The 18,474-nt window shown below is 36.8% G+C and overlaps 2 protein-coding genes across 2 annotated transcripts in view; one reads left to right on the forward strand and one right to left on the reverse strand.

Annotated features, from left to right (window-relative positions):
* Positions 1-8,405, forward strand: part of LOC147914789 (uncharacterized) — a 46,690-nt gene extending 38,285 nt beyond the window's left edge. Inside the window, exon 4 of the mRNA XM_087442705.1 lies at positions 6,575-8,405. The gene's annotated coding sequence lies outside the window, so the exon portion shown is untranslated. The remainder of the gene's footprint in view (positions 1-6,574) is intronic.
* Positions 1-18,474, reverse strand: part of PTPRO (protein tyrosine phosphatase receptor type O) — a 223,646-nt gene that overhangs the window by 188,967 nt on the left and 16,205 nt on the right. The gene's annotated exons all lie outside the window — the stretch shown is intronic.

The raw sequence follows: 18,474 nt of genomic DNA on the forward strand, positions 1-18,474 counted from the left end.
TTCTGTATGTATTAGTCTACGATAATGAGAATACTCAACTCAGATTCACATTTAAAAAAAGTTTCATATAATTTATTAATACCTGTTGAACACACATGGCATAATTTTATTTTTATTTTTTGGAAATAGAATTTATATTATAGCTAATCCACTTCTAAATCAGGAGATCATTCTCACTGGTATATTGGTTCCTATTTTACTAGACCTGGTTCCTAGTTCCCAATTCAGTTTCTAGTGAACTCTAAAACTTTATAAACTATATCACAGAAGAAAGGGTATGTGATAATAAGATACATTAACCTGAGAAAATGCTCTGTAAATATCAGGTTTTTCCAGTTTGCTGTTTGTTTTCTAAAGGTCTGACATATTCAGAGTAAATCTAACATAAGAAAATATCTAGATAAAATATATTTACAAACATTTAAGAATAGATGAAGTATAAATACTGGAATGACATTGCATTTTTAAAATAAATAAAAGTAAATATGACACTATTGTAGATAATCTGGCATCAAGGTCTGATGCATTTGGCCAAGAATGATGCATATGGACTCAACTTCCAATTCCCTGGTGTCCACTTGTACTGTCCAACCAGGGTTACACTTCATTTCTCATTGTTTTCTCAGTAGTTGCTGGTGGCAGCATAGTTCCTGGTGAATCTGGAGTCCTCAGTGATTTTCGGGGATGCTTCAGAAGCTTGGAGAATGAGATGCAACGGCCGTGGTGTTCAGTAATAGCAATACACATGGAAACGTCCCCATAAATGGGGTCCATGGGATAGTTTGTGCTTATAGGTTATGCTATTCCAGAGGAGCTTGATATGAGAATAGGGATAATGAAGGGGGAGTTATTCTCCTCCACACAGAGGTTTTTTTTTTTTTTAAATGGCTAAGGGCATTATTTATTTATTTTTCAGGAGTTTGATCTAATGTTGAACATTAGGGGCTATATAGCATATTACAGCACAGCATAGTATCTACATGGTGACAAAACTTTGAGGAGTTTTCTTTTTTTACATTTGCCAAACATCCACATGGCTAACTAAATTTTTTAACTCATTCATTCATTTAGTCATTTGTGCTCTTCAGCGAAACCAGATGCACTGCTGGCTACTCGATCCATTTATTTGACAGATCAGAATAACTTTTTTTTCTGTGGTAGATTCAAGGTTCATTAACAGGACATTTTGTTAATGAACCTTGACCAAATAAGCCCCATTTTTCTACTGTTCTAACTTTTTGAATCAAGTGATTCCTGAACTATTTACTGAATATTTATCATATATTGTCTTGTATCGGCATATATTTTTAATCTATAGCTATATGTTATAGGTTTGAAATATATGTATATGACTAAACAGATTGTAAACTGTTTAAATTCTGGTGGCAAATAATATGTTGATTTTTTGTTATTGTTCCTGCATACTACTTTCAGACAGTACTTGGAACAGAAAATTTTGCAATTTTCCCTTGTCATGGATATTCATCATGATTATATGTTATTTGTGTTCTTTGACGATAGATACAAAGTGTATCACTCTGTGCTTTGAAAATGTATCTTCTATGCTATAACCAGAGATCGTCAATAAATAGCCTCAGATCACTCTCCCTGTATTCTTATATTTTCTGAGCACTTACTATTTGTCAGACACTATTCTAGGTGCAAAAAAGACAACAGTGAGTCACACGGGTAAGTTCCTTCCTTGATAAAATTCATATATTAATGTAAATACGTTAAGTAAATAAAATACTTCCAGCTTGTAATACATTTTACGAAGGACATAAACCTGACGCTGGTGATTTAAGAAAAGTGAAATAGAGAGAGAGCCCAGTTTTGATGGTGTGTCAAGAATAACCTTTTGAATATGTTGATTTTTAAATGGAGTCTTGAAAGATAAAGAAAAAAGAGCTATCCACTTGAAGAGTTGAAGAACGCTTGAGGCGCGGGAAACAGGAAGAACAAAGGATCTGAGTAAGGAAAATGCTTGGGAAATTCTAAGAACTGTTGAAGGTCAGTGGGGTTGAACCAAAGCTAGTGGGGCTGTACAAGGTGAGTTTAGGAAAAGGAAAGACAAACTAAGCTAATAAGAGAGTTCTGCAATGATGTTGGACACAGGATCAACATAAAAAAATCAACTCTGTTCCAGTAAGTCAATAGAAACAAATTAGAAAAACGTGACAGAAAAATAGATCCATTCACAACAGCATCCAAAACTTTTTAATATTGAAAATAAATCTAACAACAGGACTGAAAATTAACAAAACAATAATGAAGGGCCTGAAAGAATGTCCAAATAAATGGAAAGACAGATCCATGTTCACACATGGATGAGAATCAACATTATTATAAACGATAATTGTCCCCCTCACCCAAAATTATCCATTAAAATACAATTTGCCTCTAGTGATCTCCTACATAATTTACTCTTTCTTTCAGAAATAGCAGGTTGGATCGTCTGTAAAATCTATGATGTTGCACCTCACTTATATCAAACTTGCTTTGGAGTATAGCCAATTTCAAATGAGGTTTTATATACAAAATTAGACCAAATTCTGCATGCACCTAAAATTCAACTTTGAGTGCACACATATGTAAACTGTACATGATCATTTTGATCTCACGCCATAAAATATATCAGGAGGGAGTAAATGAAAGCGATGTAAAAATGCCAAGGGTCTTTTGGAAGATTGATGTAAACTGAGCATAAAATCCCTAGCAGATGTAACTAAAACTGAACAGAAGTTCTGGCAGTGACAAACTTTCCATGTTGGCCTGGGATTTGTACCTGCCACTGACAACTTCTGTTCACATATTATCAGCAACATCTGTGACATGAACTAACAAGTAAAAGATACAGACAATGAAGTGAGGCAGAAAGCACATCAGATCAACAGATGGAAACCTGGATTTTGTTCTGCCTTCGCTTTAACTACTGTGAGAACTTGGACAATTCATTTAGCATTGAGTTTCTTTCATTTACTCAACTTGGAAACTGGATTAGAGATTCTCTAAGTCCCCAAATCTGACCGAGCAGAGTTGACTGCAGCAGGAAGGAAGCCAGGTCATGGTTTAAGGCCTGTCTGAAATGTTTGGAGACTTGGGGGAATAGGTAGGAACGGGGATGGAGTTACATAGTTATCTTCACCAAGATCAGGTAAGCTGAACTCAAGAATGGATAGGTCATTTAACTAAACGATTTCTACCACTGTTCCATTTTCCTTTATAGAGTCAATCCACAATGAACATCTGCTGATTTGAAAATATTTTCTTAATGTTCATTTCTATTTCCTTTAAGCCATTCAGCGTATGGAAATGAATCAGTCAAGTTAGTGCACACTCCACGCAGGGCGCGAAGGCAGGCTGAGTAGAAGAACTCCCTTGAGCACAATCTGGAACAATCACCCCCAGCCCTCAGTTGTTGACAGCAACAGTCAGAATTCATTGGCACGCCGTAATTAGAGATGGAGAGGCACAATTTCAGCTCACGTGTTCTACCATTAGTATATTTCAGCAGCAGAGCTGCTAAGAGAACAAAGGCAATAGCCTGCCTGCTTATAGTGAATTACTTGAAACAGCAGGACCTGTTTATGCTCTGCACTAGGCCAGTGTTCACACCACATGCGCTGCACAAAACTGCTGTCACCAAGGTGACAACCACCCCCACAGTGATCGCGTGGAGGGATAAACAGTGTTGTGAAGGCAACAAGGAAGCTGAAAACAGCACTTATCCACAGCCTTGACCATGGTTCCAAAACCTCTCTAACCAAAACCAAACCCCCACCTGTGTACATTGTACAGAAAAAGGAAAAGATACATGAGAGTAAAAAAAAAAAAAAAAAAGGATGATTTAAAAAATAATCATAGAGGAAAGAAAATAAAAAAGAAAAATATAACATTTTTGAGCAACTACTGTATTTAGGATTTAAACATAGATTATCTTATTTCACCCTTATAGAAGAATGAACTGATTTTCACAGAGGTTTTAAGCACCTTGCCCAGGTTACAAAGAAAATAAAACATGTTGGTTGATGTGAAGCCTAGTGAACATTCTGTGACACCACTCAGCCATTAAAGGTAGAAGAGAGCAGGGGAAGAAGAAGAGAAGAACAATGTCCTAGAGAATGAAGTGCTGCTCCATTTCTAGTTAATATTGTCTCATAGGCATAAACATTTAGAAAGGAGTGAACTCCACAGCCCAGGGACACCCATCCCTCCGTTTATGGGCATTACTGCATATCATCGAAAACAGAAAAAAATCAGCAAATATGAAATATTTCTTTCTTCATTATTAATAGAGCCCCTAGGATAAAAATTAAAATTGGGAGTGACTTGGCACAGACTCAAGAGGAAAATTGAAAAAAATAATTTAATTCTTAAAGGTGTCTCTAGAAAATTCACATATGTGGAACATTTCTTCTCCAAGACAAAGTCACGTGCATGAACTATTACTTTGCATGACGTTCAATACAAAATGGTTATTGTGTGCCGTGATTTCTCTATATATGTTACATTGATTTTATTTAAATTCCCTTTGGCTGATTAAAATTCTAAATTTTTATTTTATTTTCGTGGCTATTAACATCTATAAAATTTTGATGCCAAAAAAACAAAAGGCTACTTATTAATTCAATGAGTCTCTGAGCAACGTTTTCGCCCATAACAATATCAGGCAAGGCTCCAGTCACAACGTACGCCTGTCATTTTCTGTAATTAAAAGTACACAGTCATATTTATGCATTCTGCCTCCTAGCAGCTGCAGTTAGATTAACTGTGAACAAAGAAAACATTTTGACACAGTTAATTATATGGCAGTTCTCCTTTGCTAGCAAATACCAGCTACCTCCTCAAATGAATAAAAGCACTTTTTTGTTATTTTTCTTTTATATAATAGTATAAACAGCCATGAACAACTTCAGTTTATACTTACAAGGAGTTTTAGTCCTAATATTTCAGTCTAATAAACATTGACCTATCTGATAACTTTTACTGAAGACATACGATTATCAGATTTAAAAAGATCTGACCAAATATTCTTTTGTAGGGCATGATTTCAAGCCTTTTTTTTTAACTTCAGATGAGGATAAAGATGAGAATAGGATTTAGTTTCGCCTTTGCAATAGATTAGAGACCGCAAATAAATTCCTACATCCCTTGTTCTGTATATGAGGGCAATGCTGCTTCTCAGGAAGAGTCTCACCAGGCAATATATTTACATACTGGAAGGATTTTCTTAATAGTGGGAACTAAAATTGCCCAGCAAGAACTGGGATGTCCCTTGGCAGAGAAGGGAGATTTGCAGCTGAGGCTTCTGCCTAAGATGGTGAAGAGAACATGGAAATCAGTGGCAGAGGGAGAGCATAGTTATAGTTTATTACAGGAAACTCAAACCGACCTGAGACTAATGATGGAAAAGATCATTTCTGGTCCCTATCTTCAGTCCTTTGTAGGTAAGAGGGTTGGGAGTGATGCAGTAAGAACCGGGGAACAGATACTTACCCCCAATCTATAAAGGCCCATCCCAGATGAAAGCACTGGAAGGAGGCAGAGAGAAATGTCACCAACATGAGTTAGCATTAGTCACCTTAATTTCTAAATTCATTTTAATCTCTGTGCTTCTCTCTTTCTTTCTGTCTCCCTCCATCTTCCTTTTCCTAAATTTCTTTACTACTCAGAATTTCAAAAATAATAGAATTATGAAGATCAGTATAGACTAAAGGAAAATGCACTGGGGAAAATATGCAGAATGGTCGAATGGCGGTGCTTGTCACTACATGCATACAGGATTTTGGTCTTTAGAGAGACTTTTATAAAGTTTGATTAAAATATACAACAATGTACTGAAATTTATTTGGTGGTTATGAGAATGGGCTTGGAGTCAAACCCATTTGCTTGGTTACTTCATGTCTCTGAGCCTTGTTTTTCTTATTTACAAAGTGGGGGTCATCTTGCTTTTCTCGCAGGGCTGTTGAGAGTATTTAATAAGACAATGTATGTAGGGTGCCTATTATAGCACATAGCAAAAGCCCTCTTTAAATGGTCCCTCTTATTATTACTCAATACTAAATAAATGCACACTTTAAAAATAGAAGAAAAATGAGCTTTCTGTTATCCCTACAGTCAAAGAAATGCTTGTAACTCTCTTAGAGGAGTGAAACTATTTAACTTTTAACAATTTTTAGCTTAATGATGTGTATGTGTGTGTTTGTATGTGTGGTGAGGCAGATTATTCTGTCTAGTAGATATTGTAACCTGCATATGTATAGGAGTATTAAGGTGAATGTCTAGAAAATGAGTTATGTGTGAGAAAACACACATTGATAATGATGCCAGAAATCAGACCATGCTGAAAGCAAGCAATTTCTTCAACAGTCAAATTCCTCAGGAAGTAGATAATAGATATTTATTCCTAACATGTATTTTCTGGATGACTGATGGGAATCTGCTACACAGAGAAACTATTAAAGTTCTGTGTGGATTCATGGCTATGCTAAATGAAAGTAACTAAACTTGTTTATGTAAGCTCTTCTTCCGCTTCATATGTATCAAGGCTGACTCACATTTCCTCTATCTTTAGGGTGATCTGAGCTGTCCAACTTCACAATGGCAGAAGACATCCCCACTCCCGCTGGGCCTTCACACTCCTGACAATCCCATCCTTGGTGTTCACTTCTCTGAAAATAGTGGCTTCTGTAGCTACCAACCACGAACAGTTCCTAACTTTCCCTAAAAATGGCACTCAAATAATTTGGGGAGAACTGATGTAGTGATGGTAGCTGGTCAAGTGGAGTGAGCCCCGTAATACATTCTACCTGTTGCCAGATCCATTACCAGGGCTACACGCTGGGCTCAGACCCCATCAGGGTGCTGTGTTGGATAAGTCAAGAGCCAAGAAAATGGGATGCTTCCTCAAAGTGCATCCGCAAAGAGGGTCTTCCTCTGGTTTCCTCTTTCCCTTTAGACGTGGAGACCTGGTGTGCTTTCTTTTAGTGTGTAGAGCATCCACAGTAATTTGCAAGTGACATGTTTCCCTTGAGGTTATTTATTTAGGAAAGTTTCAGTTTGCATAGAGCTGGTGAAATATGAGTATTCGCATGGGATGGAAAAAATACATTTTGGGGGAGACAATCTCCAAAGTGAACAAAATTTTTTATTTTAAATCTCTATAGGTTAAAGTTTTAGAGACTCGATTCAATCCAGCTTAAGAATAAAAGGGATTTATTTTCTTTCATATAGGGGAAATCCAGTAAGGCATGACTGGATTCAGGTACTTAAATGATATCATCAAAAAAATGTTTTTTTCTTTAATATCTTAGAAAACCAAACCCAAAGAGCTAAAAATTTTATACTCTTTCATCTCCTGATCTCAGGAGTCTCAGTTTCCCTGTGCTCCTGTAATCTTTGAAATAGCATACATTGATTATCTTCCCTGGGTTCTTACGCCCACCTCTAGACCAGTTTTTGTATCCAAGGGGATTGGACAGCCTGATTGTCCAGCCTGACAAGTAATCTTATCATGAAGGTAAGAGTCTTTCTGACAGCCCCACCAGAAGCACTTGAACTAGAGAAGGGACAATTCCTATAAGAAAGAACATAAGGTACATATTCATGACAGGTTTCAATTATTTCCTGGAATATGTCATTTGTAAATTAAATGTTGGACTTGAGAATTTTATGGGTTCGAAAGTTCTTTCCAGACATCTTGTGCTTTTACTTCCAGGGTGACTGTACAGCCAAACTGTTAGTCTGTACCCTGGGGACGACAGCACTTACACGAAACTGTTTTGTCAAGTTTTTGAATCTGGAAACTTGGAAGGTCTCAGTTTCTCCAAGTCCCTCACATAGTTTATTCCATGCAAGGAACCCATTGCTGCCAGTAGTTTCTCAAGTTTCCATTTTGTATTTCAAGGCCAAGATAAAGAGGAAAAAAGAAATCAAAAACTCTCCTCTAAAAGCTCATATGCTAAGGAATCCAGTTCTTAAGCTGTCATAGTGAGCAAAAGAATGCCAAGCCTTGCGGCTCAGTGGGCCAAGTTCTGTTCTCAGCCACATGTCTGTAGCTTTCATTGATATCAATGGGAGTTGTGTGTGTATGCGAACTGAGGACAGAAGTTGGCTGTGTATAAATAGCTCTGCAATGGTGAAAATCTCTTCTTGTGTGTCTGGTACAACAGAGGTAGTCTTTTGCAGTTAGTGGCTGCTTCTCCCTCTAATAAAGTAACCAGGCAGTTTCAAGAAATCCTGTATCAGCATATTTGATGGCAATTATTTCATTTAAAAGATTTTGGTCAGGCAAGAGGAAGCAGTATTTGCCCTAAATTTCTTTAATTTTCCACTTGCAAACTCAAGCCAGATTTAACAATTCTTTGCAAAACTGGCCTTCACTGTTCCCTTGGCTGAGCTGTCAGTCTGCTAATTGACTGACACACAGCTAAGTAGGCGGTGGAGTGGGAAGCCAGTATGTTCACTAAAGGGTTAAAATGTTATCTAAAGCAAAGTGTTTACATTCACGCTGGCTGCCAATGCAACAGAGCTGCGTGGTGTAGAGGGTACTCCAAGGGAATGGGGCTCCGACTCCGTCAGACGGGACACACGGGAGGATCTGGGGTCCCTTGGTCATCTGCCATTCTGCCAGCAGACCCACTCTGGCATTCAGCACATTGATATTAGGTCAAGCCACCTTTTAGCCTCAGATGAGAATTTCTTTCAGAGCAGAGTTAAGGATAGACTCATACACTCTCCATTAGAAACAGGAGGTTTCTCCAAGACTTTTATATGAAGTGTTCTAGTCTACAAAAGTTACCTATAGGTAGATGATTTTCAAATCTTTATCTTCAGTCCATGTCCTAGTTCTAAACTCCAGACTCACATCTAACTGTCTTCTGGACATCTCTTCTTGTATGTCCCATTCACACCTTAAATTCATCTAAAACTTAATTTTTATCTCACCCCACCCATGACCCATAGAATATCTACTATGGCCTCTATCTTAGTTAATAGCATCATCTTTAATCTAATAATTCAAGTCAGAAAACTGGTAGTAAGCCCTAACTTCTCTCTTTTCCTTGTTACCCTAATCAGTCTAAACCCAGTTGATTTCACCTATTAAATTTCTGCATTCTCTCCTCTTATTTTGGTCCCCTACTCCAGCCATGCAGAATGGATCAAAGTGCAGGTTTTAACCCCATTAACACCTGGCTTTGAATCTCCTTTTGTTACCTCTTTGAAGGGCACATCTTTTTGGAGGGCACATCTGTCTAAGCTTTATTTGCTTAATCAGTGAGATGAAGATAGCATCTACCTCACGGAGTTGATTAATAGAGATTAAATTAGATTATATACGTAAGGTTTTGGTATAGTTGCTGACACATATTAAAGTTCTGGGAAATGGTAGCTATTATGAAACAGGGACTTCATCCTTTTTGCTAAGAATATTGTATCAGTCTCCCTGCATACATTCTTGCCTCTTGTCTATTCTCTATTCTACATACTGTGGCTAGAGCAAACTTTCTATAATGCAAATCCTTCTATATCATTCATCCACATATATTTTGTATGGTAAATAAGGCCCTGTGTCACTTACCCATATTTACCCCATCTCAAACTGTATCCTTTTTTAGCCCATTTTACAACTACGCACTAGCCATTTATCCACCCACTCTATTGGAAACTAGCATTTATCACTAAAAGTGATAAATCTTAAAACTGTCTCCTCTGAAACTTTTCCAATCCCACTCCAAACAGAGTTGACTCCTTCCTTAATGCCATCACTGTTTTCTGAAGTATAAAACTTATATGTTTCTATTATAGGTTTAATTGCACTGTATTGCCATTATTTGTCCATAAATCTGTTTTCCTGACCAGAATGTTCTGTGGTCCTCAAGAATGCCTTGAAGAAGAAACTGTAATTAAGAGCATGTTTCAATTATTGTTTTCTCCCAAGAGTTTAGTCCAGTGATGTATTAGTTCTCTATCACTGCCATCACAAATTTCTACAAACGTAAAAACTCAAAGCAATGCAAATTTACTATCTTACAATTCTATAGGTCAGAAACCCGGTATGCGTCTCACTGGGCTAAAATCAAGGTGTTGGCAGGGCTTCCTTTCTGGAGGCCCTAGGAAAGAATTATTTTACCTATTCAGGTTGTGGCAGAATTCATTTCCCTGCAGTTGTAAGACTTAGGTTCCCATTTCCTTGCTGGCTGTCAGCTGGAACTGTTCCCAGATTCTAGAGTCTGCCTGCATACCTTGGCTTGTGCCTCACTTCCTTCATCTTCAAAGCCAGCAATGGCAGAGTCTCACTGAGTGCATCCTGATCTATTCTTCTACCTGGTTTTCCAGTTTTAACGACTCCTGTGATTAGATCGAGCCTAACTGGAAATTCCAGGATAATCTCACTATTGTAAAGTCTTTTATCTTAATCACATCTGCAACGTCTCCTTTGTCATATAAGGTAACATATTTATAGGTTCCAAGGTTAGGGTGTAGACATCTTTGGGGGACCATTATTCTTCCCCATCAAAAGAGGATAGCATATTTTAGGTGATTAATAAATAGTGTTTTTTGAATGACAAAATAAATGTATGCAGATAGCAATAAGTGTTTAGTTCTTTTGCATATACTAGGTGATTTTAGAGGGTCATAGATAAATTAGACAATTTGATATTATTATCTGATTTATTTGCTATAACTATTTATAGGAATCCTAAATATTATGTTTTGTAGATCTTTGCCCTTCATGGGGCCATGCAAATGAATTATAACCAAATAGATCAAATGAATCTTTCTATAATCTCTGATTTACCATAAATCATAAACATTATTAGTATAGGCTACATAAAGCCAGCAAGAGTCTCTTGCTCTGTCCTTTTTGTGACTCCTTACAGAAAGATTTATCATTTGTATGAAGTTAATATGAACTCATACATTAATTCTAAAAGTATTTGAGTGTCTATATGTGCCAAGCTTTGTGAACGGTAGTAGATAAAGAATAGTTAATAAAACATGGCCCCTCCCTTATAAGGCTTACAGAGTAATTGGGAGACAGATAACTAAAAAGTAATTACATCTGTAGGATGAACAGACAAGGAAAAAAACATGTTTTGGGATGCAAAGATAATAAACATATTATACTCTAAGACAATCTCTTTCCTCAAGGAGATAATATTACAGCGGGGTCAGGAATAAAAATAGATGGACAAATATTGCCACTACAGTGTAATTAAACCAATAATAGACATATCTCCAAGTTACAGTGATGCATTTAGGAGGAAGGAGTCTTGGAGTGAGGCTAGGATGGTTTCAAAGAGAAGATTTTAAGTTGTGTCTTGAGGAATAAACAGGACTTTTCAAGATGGATGTACAGGGTTGGAGTGGGGAGGAGTTCTAGAGAGAAGGGAAAAACTCAGGCACTTCTTTCAGTGTGGGAGGAGAGAAGGTCAGGAATATATTTGTGGATAGAAGATTTTGGCTGAGACCTGGAGGATGAGTATGTGCTTGTTGGCTCAGGAGAAAGGAATTTTCCAGGCAGGGAGAGTGGCATACACAAAGGACTGGAGGATGGTGAGAATGAGTATCAAGTTTGAGGAACTGAGAAAAGTTCAGAATGACCACAGCACAAAAAGTGAGGAATGGGGAAGAAATGATACTATAGAAGTGGTCACAAACCAGATCAACAAGGAATGTTAAGCCCATGAAGGAGTGTGGATTTTATCGGAAGAACCACGGAAAGTCATTTTTGCATTTTAAACAGGGAAGTGAGTTAATAGATTTTCATCTTGCTTAATTCCATTATCCTTTGACTAACTGAATTAGCTGGTAGTTCCCCCAACCCCATACAGGAACTAATCTATTCTTTCTATATCAAGAGATTCTTCTTTTATCCATCCTCTCATTTCTCGTTTTATCTATAACAAACAGAACATGCAGGATTCTTGGGAAAGCTTGGCTGTTGTTCTTCTAGTCTACAAAAATAACACCTAAGGGAAGCATTAAACTTGTCTGGGATCAATATCAGATTGGGTTGAGCCAACGTTCTTCCCTCAAGCTCTTCCTGTCTCTGGCAAGCTGTGGACAATTTCCTATAGCTCTGCATTTGAGAGAATGAGAGGCAAACCTCCACATATAAAAATGATGCAGGCATACTGTTATCATATCCAAGTTGGGGATGCAATGGGAGAAATAAAATAACACATAAGGTAGCATTTTGAAACTTAAGTAAAAAGGAGATTGGAAATAAAGTTCCTGGAGGCAAAGTTCTCCGTGATATGGCTTGTTTTTATAGTGGTAGCACACTTATGGCAGTCAATTACTGCTAAATGAGAAACAAAATCTAGCGGGTACTTTAGGCTTGGTATTCAAAACGTGAGTTTGAGGATGTGGGCAGTCTATATGTCTGTCAGAGAATACAGAGGCACTAATGCCTAAAAGTCAAGAAAGAATAAAGGAAGCAAAAACTTGGAAGCTAAAATCCAATATGTTAAAAAAAGATGCTTAAGGCACCAGAGAAATGAGACCTATCATATTTGCAAGAGTTTCTGATTCACATTTTGTTCTTGAAACTAAATGGCTAGAAGAATTTATAAAACTTATGAGAGGGGAGAAGTAGGGGAGGGAATGGGGAACATATTGAGGTCACATTTGATTTTTAAGCTAGAAAAAAAAAGAGTACTTTCCACGTCCTTGTCCATCATGACATCTCTAGTGCCTCTCCCGATATTTATAAAGACAAAAGGAAGGCAGAAGGGCCTTAAGAGCCTTTTCACAGGCAGTAACTTTTAAATATGTAGTTATTCTATAAAATAATTGACACAGGCAATTACATTTCTTGTTACAAGATATAAACATGTTGCATGCTAGATTCAGGAAAATAGCATCCCCCACACAGAGCTTAAAATTGTGTAGTTATGTTCTGAGGTGTTAATGTACATATTCTAATTATTTATATATTAGAAAAAAGAGAGGAAGAAAGAAGAAAGGACTCTCTCTATAGAAAGTGTAAACAATAAAAGTATAGACCAGAGAGTAGAGAGGGGAAAATGGGGTAAGAAGAGAAATTGTAGAAAGATAGCAAGGTAGAAGAGTGGCAAGTGTACATAGCTAGACTCACTTAATTCCTCTGTGCCCTAGAACAGTTTAGCACCTAGTGGAAATCATATCCAATTTCAACCTTGGGAAATGGAGTGAGCAATGATGAACTGGCCCTTCATGCCATGAGCTGTGGAATTCTTCCTGAGCAGGAACATTGTATCAAAGCATTCCAGGATTTATCATGGAGGTATGGTGCCATGGAAGTGAGAAGTTGGTATGCTAGGCCATCTGGTGAGATGCAACTTGTCAATCTCCAGATGGTTTGTGAAAAGAGAGAGACTTGATATTGAACTGAGATCAGCATATGAAAAGAGCCATGAAATCACAAGCTTAAAACCCATTTTTTCCATATAGCATTTTGAAAACTTCATTAAGGAAATTTATTTTATATAACCTGAAAGATCACATATAAAAGTTTTAATTTTTAATATATGGAACCATTTCAATAATATATACCATATTTGCCTTCATCTCTTTTAATGGGTGTTTTATTAATCTTAAGTTACTGAGTTAGGAGGAAGAAATTGATATTATTTTCATTGACTTATTTGCATATATACAAGTTTTATAAGATTTCTGTAGAAAGAGGTCTAGTAAAATTTGGCTATTCTGAATTATTCCTTTGGTAAAGCATGCTCTAAATAGTCAGTGCCATGTTTGTGAAATACATCATTTTACTTGAAGACGATCTTCTCCTTGAATTTAAATTTCCAAATAAACGTATTTCAGAACCATTTGGATGATGCTCACTAATGATTCTGAAAATGATGTAATCAGTAAGCACAACACTCACAGTATGACATATTCCCCATCTTCCCATAATTCTGGGATTTTTAACATTAACAGTATGCAAAAATTTTGAAATGGTGCAAATTTCTTCTTCTTCTTATTTCCTATTTTTATCAAGACATAATGCCTAATTCTTGTTTTTACCTTCTATTTTAGTCAGAACATGATAAAGATTATCTGGACTCACATAAAAATTCTCCTTCAATTTACGATGTGTTCATACGAACAATAAAGCTTATTTTTCATTTTAATTTAGAATTCATGTTTAAAATGGCTGCTTATTTGGGACAGCTAATGTAAAATGCAAATCCTTTAGAGATAAATAGGACTTTTAATAATTTGTAATATCTTAACCACTGAAGAATTTAGACATAAATATCTGGGGCAGAGTTATCAAATATAAATAAATTTTTGACTCTGTATTTATTTTCAGATTCAATTAAGATATCAAACTTTTATAAAGGTCATAAAACAGAACGTATTTAAGACAGGATTTTTTCCTTTCTTTTCAGTTAGGTTGTCTTCATGTTTTTTATCTTCCTGCATGCTAGCAAGTGTTTGACTATTTCACTGTCCACTAGTTCAGTCAACTGGACTACAAAGCAGACAAGGTAAATGAGAGGAAGATCAAAGTAGATAAGTAATTTGTGCTACTGTTAATATGATAGAGAGTGGAAGGGAGATCCCAGCCTCTGTCTAAATGGAATTCAGACATGCTTGAAGATTTAGTGGGACAAGAATTCCAGAAATCTATTGGCTCACAGATGACGAGCTCTGAGAGGGAAAAATAAAACACAAAACAGAAGCTTGACCCTGTAAGAAAGCCTTAGTTATCAAGCGGAGGGACAATTTTGAGTGCATCAGGAAAGGTGTTGGGGTCGGCCGTAGTAGTACCTAGTGGAGTAGGGGAGACATCTATTAGGTAAATGTAGGGCCTGGAAGGGCAGAGGTGGTACCCAGAAGAACTGGGGTTCCGTAGCAAATGAGAAATACCCGAGTGGGCTTTATAGGAAGAAGGCTGATGCTTCATGTGTACTGATGGGGCCAACTGCTTTATACTTGGAGTTATTATTGTAAATATACACATTTACACCCACAGATAAGTGAAACCGGAGGAAACAGTGAATGGTTAGCACAGTATTTGGCACACGACTGTTGCTCAATAAACGTTCATTGAAAGAATGAATGAATGATGGTTGAACATAACATATGAAAGGTGATCAGTGATCGTAGATATAAATACTGCATGAATAGAATGCTTGACAGTATTATAAGTATGAAGTTAGGGGAAAAATCATTTTTTATGGGAATGATATGATCAGTAGATAATAGAGAGAGCTGACATGAAAATATTTTGCCATTAGACAAAAGTGTTTAATAAATTTTATATATAAAATCATTCTAGTTATATAACCAAGCCACGATTATAGGTGACTCAAAGTTAACTTGAGTATGGCAAACTTTACTTTTTAAAAAGAAAAAGAATCTACTACAGTATCAACTATGGCACACATGAACAGATGGACAGATGGACATAATGAGGGAAAAGAAAACACCTCTATACCAGACCAAATGAAATAGGGGATGCAATCATTTTAATAAGATAATATCATATATTTAACTTGTGCTTTACAATTTACAAAGTGCTTTCACAGATTATCTCATTAGACTGCACTGTAATCCCATGAGGTAGATGTGATTATGATTCTCATTTTTACAGAGAGGTGAAGTGACTAAGGGATTGTGGGCAAGTAATCTCTTCTCTCTGCTGCCTTGTTTCATTAATAACTGTAACATTTTTCTTCATCAAGAACTTGCTTTTCTCTAACCTGAGGCATATGCTACATTTTATTAAATATCTGTGAAAAACTCAGAAAAATATGCTCATTCAAAAATTCTTCCCAGCCATCATTGTGTTTGAAAGTGATAGAAATCTATAAAGACAGTACACCTTTAATAATAGCACAGTACATTTTGTCACGAGCAGTCTGTTCCTTCAAAAATTATCATGAAACAGATTGAGAGCTAAATATGAAATGCTGAGCTCTCCAGTTAACACAGACCCCTCATTTCATTCAGATCAAATCTAGATGGATGAGACAGAACAAATGGCTGAACAATTATTCTACTTTTTTTCAGTCATCGTAATGCACTTCCCATCTCAAGGTTCAGAAAATTTACTGAGGGGATGGTATGGTATAGTGTGCTCGGCTAATAACTTTCTCAGCAGGACATATTCTAAAGAGGTAATAGTCATATTCTGGGGCCTTCCTTCTATAGAAGCATCATCATTTTTATAACTTTCATATACAGAGTTTAGTGTCTCATGAACAAACAGAAAAATCAAAAAAAGGAAAAACAACACACCCTTGGGCAAATGAAGTAAGCTCCTTAAAATAGTATTAACAGTTAACGTTGTTTTTCCACATCTCTTTTCAGATACTCTAGTATATTAAATAAAAAGAAGAGAAAAACAAACAAAACTCTTATCTTCAGGTATGCTTTCTCTTTGCAAAACTAATTTCACTGAACAGTCAGATATGTAATAATGGGCCTCTTGGGGATGTAATTTTTTATGCAACTTGACATGCAAGTCATGAGTGATTAATTATGTCTTCTATTTACACTTTGTCAGATAAGAGTATTAAACAGAAGAGCTGAGAGGAACACAGAACACTACCATTAATCTGTTTAATGTGCAAATCTAATGCAATCAAAAGGAAGACATTAGTGTTAAAATTGTTTTTGTCCAGGTGGTATCTTTCATGGAGAGAAAGCCCTGTCTGAGGCGTAAATGTCACATAAAAGCAGCCACAGAAACTCATGTAGGCTTCTAAAGCCAAGGCAGAAGTCTTCTGGGGTGCTTATATCTACTATAAAAACTCCGGGCATACAAAAATTGAAAGCATGGGTTCTGCGGGTCAGCACATTACATTACACTCAGCTCCATGCAATTATTTAACAAAATACAGAAGCGTCAGATCCACTAAACTGAAGAAAGTGATAAAGATAAAAACTTGACACTTGTGAATTTATAGGAATCCTCTGACAGACAGCAGGCTTTGTTTGGTCTGGGAACATGTAACTGACAGATTGATTGACATTAAGGAGAAACTGCAAGGAAGATTTTGGATGAGCAGGAACTAACTGTCTCCAGGGGTAACCCATATCCCATTTCTGTCCAAATGACAGTCTCAATCAACGACTTAAAAAACTCATCCAGTCACCTGTGTCTCAGGATATTTCTACAGCAAGAGGAAGGGGTAGCAATTGTGCATTAGTGAATGGGGAAATAAAAGCCATCTCAGAGTTTTCACACAAAATAATATGGTATAGTGTGCATAGGTTCTGTGGTCAAACAGACCAGAGTTTGATTTCTAACTCCTTCAGTCCTTCTCTGAAACTCAGTTTCCCCAATATTGAAATGGTGATAATGACATTACAAGAGTATATAAGGATGGAATGAGATCACACATGTAAAGTCCTTGATAAACAGCAGCCACTCAGTCAATGGTGGTGATCACCAGTATCATTACCATCATTTCAGTAAGGCAGTGAATTTTGGGAGAACTTATCTTCTAGTTTCTGCCCGAGTTACTTGGATCAGCTGTTTCCTTTGGGACATACCTTATATTCAAATGTGGCACTATTGGTAGGATCTCGATTGCTCAGTTGGTAGGATGTTTAGGCATATAACAGAAAGGTTTATCCTCAAATTAGTTTCGGCTGGCAAAATGTAATTTTTTTTCTTTTCTTTCGTTTTTGTTTTTTTTTTTGGGGGGTCAGGAAGATTGGCCTTGAGCCAACATCTGGTGCTGATCTTCCTCTTTTTGCTTGAGGAAGATTGTTGCTGAGCTAACGTCTGTGCCAATCTGCTTCTATTTTGTGTGTGGGATGCTGCCACAGCATGGCTTGATGAGCAATGTGTAGATCGGGATCCGAATCCATGAGCCCCAGGCTGCGGAAGCAGAGCGCATGAACTTAACCACTACACCACTGGGCCAGCCCTGGCCAAATGTAATTTTAACTTGTAGTTTTAAATAAAGTATAAAACTATAGAAGAAATTCTACAACGATGAGGGCATTTATACGTGAATTATAGCTGCTGTAATAAACATGGCAATTTTCTAGTCTTATGCAGAGGATATGAATTTGAAAGTATGCTGACAGTTTCAACTTGTCTCTGAAAAAATCCATTTATTTTCCATTTATCTCTAAGAGTGCATACAGATTAATGCATGAACAACAGGATCCAGGGGAATTTAAGTCTGGGGACTAATTTACTGAACTACCCAAGCAACAAAGGATTATTTTATCTAATTAAGACAGAGCACACATATTTAGAATTAAGCATTTGCATTTAACAGCAAATTCAGAATTATAAAAGCAATTAAAGCTAAAAGGAGGTATGATAATTTTTTCCCTGCACACCACTGCTGAGCTAAAGCTCATTTTAATGTTTCCCTTGGTAGCACTATTGAACAGAGGTTGTATAGAAGCTCATGGCTGGGCAAAACCACCTTCTCAATCTCGCTTCCAACCACTCATCCTCCTCAGCACCCAAACCCAGCCTTCCTGTTGTACTAAAGCCTCCTAAAC

This window comes from Ceratotherium simum, chromosome 17 (genome assembly GCF_057802395.1).
Source record: "Ceratotherium simum simum isolate JZ-2026a chromosome 17, ASM5780239v1, whole genome shotgun sequence".
NCBI classification, from domain to species: Eukaryota; Metazoa; Chordata; class Mammalia; order Perissodactyla; family Rhinocerotidae; genus Ceratotherium; species Ceratotherium simum.